Genomic DNA, 8,438 nt, shown 5'->3' with positions numbered 1-8,438 from the left:
AGCCAAGACAGGCTATTTGTAAGGAAAATTCCATGGAAAAAATCTCATGGAAACAGCTTGGATTTGGCCCAAAAGTTGAGTGGAGACTAAGAAATGGTGCCTTCCTGCAGTCTTTGTGTGGGGAGGGTGCAGAAGAGGAGCAATAGCCTCTGCCAGCACTTATGTCTGGGAGAAAGCTGCCCCCTCAGCTCTGGCCCTGATGCCAGACAACTTAGTTCCTCTCTGTATGTCCCTATAGCCTCAGCACTGGAACTGAGAGTGGATGAGTTGGAGTAAGTCTGTGTGCAGGCCCTTTAGGAGGAAGTGCTTAGGACTCCAGCAGCCTCCATCTCACTCAGCCACAATTCAAGCTGGTTTTTACAGCCAGAAGTTATGAGGATTTCTCTTCCTGGAACTGGAACCCTGTGCTGAGGGACCTGGTGTGTGGCTGGGACCCCTGGCTCAAGTGAGACCTCCACAGACAAGATATTCCTGCTAATTTTTAACTGCCACAAATAGGTATAGGACCAGCCTCTTCTGTGACTCTACCCTCCCTACCAGTCTAGATGTGTCTTCTTCTTTATATCTTTAGTCATGGGACTTCTGTTCAGCTAGATTTCACATGGTTCTGAATGACAGTTGTTTTATAGTTTAGTTGTAATTTTGATGCAGTTGTGGGAGACTTTGAGTACCACATTTACCTATACCACCATCTTGATGGGAACCTTCCTATTCTCTTTATGTTTTATTATTTTCTGGTTTTAATTCTTATGCAGGACCTTTGGTCTGTGTTGAATAACAGTGGTGACAGAGATGATGCAGATACCCTTTTTTCTTTTCCTTTTTAAAAAGTGTCTTTTTCTTTCCTCATTTGCTAAGAATTTTTACCTTTACTGTGTAATAAATCATCTTGAATGCTTCTCAAACCAAGTTAAAAAGTTATATATTTTTTCTTCTTTGGTAATTTAACGTGGTGGTTATTAATTATATGAATAGATTTCCAAGCTGAATAATCCCTATGTAACTTGAATTAACTTTACTTGACCACAGTCTATTGTAATGTACTATTAGACTTAATTAGGTAGTATGAGGATATTTGCTTTTATGTTTATGAGTGAAATTGACCAATAATTTAGTTCTTCTGTACTGTCATTACTTACTTTGGGTACCCAGATTATATTAACCTTATAAAATATATTGGGCAGCTTTCCTCTTTTTCTATATACATACATACATACATACATACATACATACATATATATATATATATATATATATATATATATATATATATATATATATATATATATTTGGTGGGGGAAATTATATAAGATTCATGTTTCTTGAAAACTTATAGAACTCACATGTAAAAGCATCTGGCATTTTTTTATGGGGGAAGAAAATTTTTGATACTTTTATTTCAGAAGGTACCAATTTCATATAAGTTTTCAAGTTTTTGATACATAGTTACGCACTATACACTTGTAAAATTTTGCTTATGTTTAGTTATTTCCTTGTATGCATTCTGCTTACTGTTTATTTGCATTTTCTCTCTCTTTTTTGAACCTAATTAGTACCACTAGTAGTTTCTTCATCTCCAGACATAGTCACATTTTTGTTTTTGTTTTTATTACTATCATTATTATTTACTCCTCTCTCTTTTTTCATATTTACTATGTTTCTCTTTTCCTAAGTTATTGAAATTTCAGTTTATTTGTTTTCTATCTTTTATATATTCTGATTAATGTTTGTAAATGGGTACATTTTCCTCTGCATTTCAGCAGGAAACAGCTTTTAATTCTCAGTGCTTTTTTTATCATTCAAATGTAGGAATTAAAAATTTACCACATAATTTCTGCTTTAAACCAAAGGGTAATTGGTAATATATTAGCTGTTAGTAATTTTTTCCTAAATATTTTTATTTCCAATTGTATTACATTGTAATTATAGAATATAGATTGTATGTTGTTAATGCTTTGAAACATTTTTAAAACTTTTGGGGATAAGGATATCATATCATTAATGAATGTTTCATATGTATTTGAAAAATTATACTTATTCTACTTTCATTTCATATGAGGCCCTGGACATATTTATTAGATCAAACTTATTCATCATGCCACTGAAATGGCTTCTACCTTTATTGTTTCCATGCATTACATGTCCGTTTCCATAAAATGTGTATTTATTTACTATGTCTCTCCATATCAGATAATAGTTATTGCTTTTTATACTTTGAGGTTATACTCTTGGCTGTATATTGATGCTTATAATCGTTCTGATTTACTATTTTTTATACATATATAACATCCCTTTTTGATGATAGCTCTTACTTTAGTCTTTACTCTTTTTTCTATATTAAAATTTCTAGTTGATATTTTCCATATATACCTTTTCCATACCTTCATTATCAATTTTTCTGCATCTTATTGTGTGTGTTTTAAGTGAATGTATTTTAGAAAACATTGCTAGTTTTTATTTTTGATACAACCTGAGAGTCACTGTCTTCTGATTGCTGAATTTAACCTGTTTTGATTAGTCAGTTTTACCACAAATTATTTTATTACTATTGTATTAGAAGATGTTTTCTATCTACTGCAATTTATTTGATTTTATGATTCCCATTTTCTGATTTTAATTAGATGTTTCTTATGGATTATATATATACATTCTATTTCTGTTATTTTGATGGTCAGTATTAATGTACTAAGATTCTTTCAACAAATACTTTTTACTATTGACTATATCCCAGGCAATGTTCTAAGCGGTGGGGAATAGGACAGATTAATATTTGTGTTTCCCTATAAATACTTATAACCTTATGAACAACTATGTTTCCCTTCTGAACACGACAAAACATTAACACAATTCCCTTTTCCCCTTTCTTCTCTTCCACCCACAACGTCCATAATATTGGAATCATCTGAAGTTTTCGTTTTGGATTTTTGTACTTACACAGATGATTAAATTATTACTTATTTATAAATTAATAGATTCTACCTTCTTTTTGACAGTTTCTTTGCTTTCATAGCAGTATCTTGGTTATGGACTCAATTTCTTTCAAAAGTTAAACCTCTAAAAACCCTTAAAAGAGATCCTTCATGTTGCTAGGCTCTCTGAAGACTAAGATCTCCGTTTTCCCCCTTTTCTCTAACATTGGAAAGATAGCTTAGCTGAATACAATATCAGGTTCAAACCCTTTTCTTGAAAACTTTCTTGCATTTAGTGTTGCGGTTGTCAAAGCTAACAGGTACTGGATTACAGTTCTTCTTTGAAAGACACGTTTTAGTTTATCTCTGAAAATCATAGTTTTCTTTTGTTTATAAATAATCTTAAAAGCCACTATGATATATCTAAATGAGAATTTTTCCACACTTATCTCTCCTATTCAGTTCTTTATGTACCCTTTTAAACTGAAGTCTTACATCTTTTGTTAATTTTAACAAGTTATCAGTTTTCTTTTTCAAATATTTTCTCTTTATCTGTATCTTTCCTTGTCTTCCTTCTTAATGGGTGTTGCCATGACTATTGTTAGTCTTTATATCTTTATACTTTAGAAAACTTATTCCATCTCTTTATTTTCTGCTAATGCCTTCTGAAAGCACTCTTCAATCTTATCTTTCATCTCAGTAAGTAATTCTTCAAGTATATTCAAAAAGTTCTCTTCACCGGCAATGTGAAACCAGAAAATGAAATGGAAAACAAATGTCATTTGTGATAAACTACCAACTTCCTAGGAAACAATCTAGCAAAGATTGCATGAGAGATTTATAGAGATTTTTAAAAATTCTATTAGAAGATATCAAAGTAGATTTGGATGAATGGAGAAACATAATGCACTCATGACCACAATGAATATAATTTTAAAGATTTTAATTGTCCTCAAATATATCTGTAAATTCATTGCTATTCAATTCAACACCACAAATACATTTTAGGAATTCGACAAATTTATTCCAAAATTTATACAGAAAGACAAATTTCCATAAATTGCTGAAGTAATTTTCAAAAAGTATAAAAGAAGGAAACTTATACTATTAGATGTTAAGACAGATTACAATGCCAAGTGATCAATCATCAGTGTGGTACTGGTGGAGGGACCGAATAATTTATGGAAGGGATAGAAGAGTGAAGATTGAAATAGATTACTTGTTACATGACAGAGGATATATCACATAATTTTGAAGAAATGATAAATATTTTTGTAAATGAGACTAGAAACTTGATTTGTTATTTAAGGAAAATAAAATTGGACATCTAATACACCATTATAAAGAAAATAAGCCCAAATAGATAAAATACCTAAATATGAAAGTTAACAGTCAAGCTAACCATAGATTATGTTTACTGAAGCTAGATATAAACGCCTAAATCACAAGAGAAGAGCCAACATAATTTGACTTTTGTCTAATACTAAAATTGGACAACATAAATAAGAATTTCTATTGTCTCTGGGAAGCAGACCATTAAGAAAGAGATACTGAGCCTGGTCAATGACACAGCTGGTTGGAGCATTGCCCTGTACGCCAAAAGGTTTCAGGTTTGATTCCCAGTCAGGACACATACCTGGGTGTAGGTTTGATCCCTGGTCCAGCTCGTACAGGAAGCAACTGATTGTTTCTCTCTCACGTCAATGTTTCTCTCTCTCTCTCTTCCCCTTTCCACTCTCTCCAAAAAATCAATGAAAACATATCCTCAGGTAAGAATTAAAAAGAGAAGAAGAAAAGAAAGAGATCCGGAGAAGGTTTTGTGGAGTTTTCTTGAGGTCAACACCTGTGAAAGGGAAGGAAGGAAAGAAAACAGGGCTGAGTTAGAGGATAGATTGTGCTATGATACAGTATCAATAAAGGCTTTTCTCTGAAGCTGAAGAGAAGCTGGGACCAAATATTTCTGCATTGACCCATCATTGGGAAAGAAATGTGAGACAATTACCCCCTCGAAGTAGTTCCTAATGAAGGATGATTATTATGGGCTGTCTGCAAGTATCACTTTTCATCACTGGGTTAATAAACCTTCTGGTTCTGAACAAGGATCTGAGTGGTGCATCATAGACTCCGATTCAGTCACAAGACTGAGATTAAAGTTACAGCTTGAAATTAAACACTTAGAATGAGTAAACAATAACGATATATAAAAAATCCAGTGCCCTCCATAGAACTTACAAAAAATAACCAAAGGGAAAAAATTAGAAGCAAAACTTAAATGATTAATAAGTATATAGTTACCTTAATTTGAGGAGGTATATATTAAGGATGTTAACCATAGCATTGTTTGTTGTAGCAAAGAAATGGAATAACTTAGCTACTGAATGCTAATAAAATGGGTAAGTGGCACACACATTATAACAGAATGATATACATTTTAAAAAAGAAACAAATCAACTAGCACATAAAAGAAAAAATACTGAAAATATATGTTGACTGTAAAAAGAAACAAAATAATATTTGTAACATTGATACCATCTTATAAATTCAACAGAACATATGAAATGACTAATTTTGTTTTTTAGAATAGTCATATATAAAGTAACATATGCAAAGTGTTTTGAAAGGTCACGATGGATTAACTGGTATTAGATTTACCTTATTATCCTAAAAGACCTATAATATTGATTAACATATATAAAGTAACTATCTGCAGTCATTGGACAGAACCAAAGCACCTGAAGTGACTCCCATATTCTCCCTTGCTTTCTGTCTGAAGGTATTTCTGAATCCACAGCAAAGGGAAACAGGGTACAGAGAGTGGGCAGAGGAAACACAAATTTGAACATAGGGCTGCTGAAGTGGCTGGGATTGCAGGGGGCAGGATATTGAAGAGGAGGAAATCACTGGAGAAAAAATCCACATAATTATTCCCTCAGGTTCTGGGTCAGCTTCTAACCTATCCATGTACTGGATGAGACTCGAGAGAGAGCTAGTATTTATTGCTTTCTACAGGTTTTTTTATATTAATAATTAATTTTTAGTTTTATTTTACTGTGATTAGAGAACAATGGTCTTTATTAGAGTACAAATAGTCTTTGTTGCTTCCCCAAGAGGGAAAGTACAAGCCCAATTACAGTCTTTCAAGGTAGCTGCCAAATGCAAGAACCAAAACTACTTAAGGCAAGAGGGTTAGTGAAACAAAGGTGCTGCTGCTGTGACTAGTCCCAGTGGCATACCTGATATTCATCACCTTTCTCCTTCACCACTCATTTTACATTTGCTTCCCTCTTGGTCATCTCTTTGTGTAGTCTGAGTGGCTTATTTGGCAGGGAGACTCAGAGCTTTACTCCTTAGGGGTAAGCCCTTAGTTTCAATTTTTTTGTTTGTGTAGGTGGCAGTCATCTTACAATATAGACCCCCAATGATCCACATTTCTGAGTGTTTTAAGCTCTAGTGTAGTACGCTAAATTACATGCACTAAGTTACAATTGTCCCTCTGTGACTGACAGAACATGGCAGAAGCAATAGTGCATGACTTCCAAAGCTAGGTCATAAAAGGCATTGCAGTTTCTGCCTTGGTCTTTTGGGACGCTCACTATTGGAGCTCTGAGCTACCATATAAGACATGCAACTGCCTTGAGGGTAATATTCTAGACAGACCACATTCAGAGGGTTTGAATCACATGAGTCTCTGTAAATATATAGAGAGATGCCTGGGAGTTTCTTAGCCATTCCAGTCTCTATGTATTGAAATCATCCCAGCTGAGGCCCCAGAAAAATCATATATATATATGGCAGAGGTTAAGATGTCCCTGATGAGCTCTGCACAAATTTTAAATTCCTAAACAAAATAATATAATGTTTTTAAGACAGTAAATTTTACACATAGATACCAAAACACCATTTCTAACCATGGTTGCCACAGTTATCCATTTACAGTTATCATGGGCATAAAAGCTCATTATTCAGCAGGTTGTAGACCACATCCTCTGTACCCTCATTGTGTAGCAGCTGTAGCCTATCTTTGTATTTAGGGTTGATTACCATCACCAATGTTTCAACTCTTTTTTTGCTTACTGCTCCACCAGCAGGAGGATCAGTCCTGTTTGGTTTAGTATCAGCATATCACACCAATCCATCTTTGCATTAGCATAAATTATTTTCTTCTATGTTAGTTGATTGTTGGGAATAACCCAAGGCCAAAGATGTAAGTTGAGACGGAAGTATCAGGTTAGTAGAGGTAAGTGACATCGAAGTCTGGCCATCTGTATGTGTAATTTACTAGTATTTTCAGGATATGCTCAGTCTAAAGTCCAAATGTTTTTCTGCATGTGCCCAACATTATGAAATGATGGCTCTGATAATATCCAGCCCAGGAAGGGAATTCCAGTGGTACACTTAGCATCCCATGATCAGGCTATCAGTTTCTAGTAGCATCCAATATCATGGCAGGAATGTCTATCAAAACTGAGACCATTTCTGTGATAGAGAAAACATGATCTTCCTCCAAATCCTAGAAACTTATGAGACTTTGCACAGCAGATATTTCCTTTATAGATATTTCTAACTCTGTCAAATATGCTGAGTCACAAGATCCCAGTGGCTAGGCATCTTAGGCTTCATCTTCTGCAGAATTCTCTCTTCCTCAGGGCCTCAGTGAAAATGAGCTGCTTCCAAGTCATCAATACATGGGTTAGAGCAGTATTAAGTTCAGTGTATGCTACCTCCAAAATCAGAAGAGACCTATCAAACACTATGTCTCTGTCAGGGGTTTCAGGTGCCAAGTGCAAAAATGTTAGCCTTAGAAGCAATGCTGTGGCATGGCACAGACCACTGGACCTCTAACACTGTGGCAATCCCATGAATCCCATCATGAAGCTCATCTCCCATCTTCTGACCCATGTGTCTTACTAGGGTACGTAGTGCACTTTCTACTTCCTACTCACAAGTCAGGTTATCATGATGTCATCATTGTCTAGTGTTAGGTTCTTTAATTGTCAAGATGATCAAAATATCCGAATTCTCAACTGTGACAGAAAGGACAGTTAGCATATCCTTGAGCTAGAGAGTAAATGTGAACTTCTGTTCTTACCATATAAATAAAAACTAAATGATCCTTCTTAGTGGAGAGAAATGGAAAAATATCTATCTTTAGGATCAGTAGTCCTATAACAAGTGCCAAAGCTTGTGTTACTCTACTGTCACTTAACCAAGTGGTAGCCTAATAGCAGTTTCTGTGGCAGATGGTATAAATGCAGCAGCTGTGATTGGACTGCCACTTGGATAAATTTATAGTAATATGTAAATCTGCCAAGATTCATTTCACTTTTGCATATAAGGGAATGCATATAAGGGAATTGCTTGGAAATATGTAAACCATCACCCGTCCATCCTCTAACTGTTTGATAGTGGTATTAATCTCAGCAGTTCTTCCCATAATATAGCATTACTTCTGATTTAAAATTTTCCTCAGGGTAGGAGTGTGGTTTTCAGGGCTTCCACTTGGCTCTTGACACCCTAGTGGCTCTTATT

This window comes from Miniopterus natalensis, chromosome 10 (assembly GCF_054644295.1).
Source record: "Miniopterus natalensis isolate mMinNat1 chromosome 10, mMinNat1.hap1, whole genome shotgun sequence".
NCBI classification, from domain to species: Eukaryota; Metazoa; Chordata; class Mammalia; order Chiroptera; family Miniopteridae; genus Miniopterus; species Miniopterus natalensis.
This window is presented reverse-complemented; position numbering follows the sequence as displayed.